Raw genomic sequence first — 397 nt, forward strand, 5'->3', positions numbered from 1 at the left:
TACATATATATATTAAATATGTGAATCTAGAGGTATTCGATCTGTGTGATCTCTCTGTGAACTTATTTGCGCCGTATCAGTACAGGATGTTGAAACTGATAGTGGCATTAAATCAATACGTCCTATTCATCAAATGACCCCCCTGCAACAATAATATCTGGACGTCTTCCGTCCGCAACTCATCATCTACACAAAACTACCATTTTCCGTGTCAATATTCTGGTCTCGTTTCACGACGCGACCATTTTCTGAGAAGCACTCACAAGATCATAATTAATTTATTTAATTTGTAAAATTTATAAATAGCCGCGAGTTGCGTTTAGTCACTATAGTTATATATGCGCCACGTCGCTCGTTCCTTTTGGCCTTAGCTTTCCTCATCAACACTGATTTGCAT

The sequence above is a fragment of the Nicrophorus vespilloides genome, unplaced genomic scaffold (assembly GCF_001412225.1).
Source record: "Nicrophorus vespilloides isolate i.1.1-1 unplaced genomic scaffold, Nicve_v1.0, whole genome shotgun sequence".
Classification (NCBI taxonomy): domain Eukaryota; kingdom Metazoa; phylum Arthropoda; class Insecta; order Coleoptera; family Silphidae; genus Nicrophorus; species Nicrophorus vespilloides.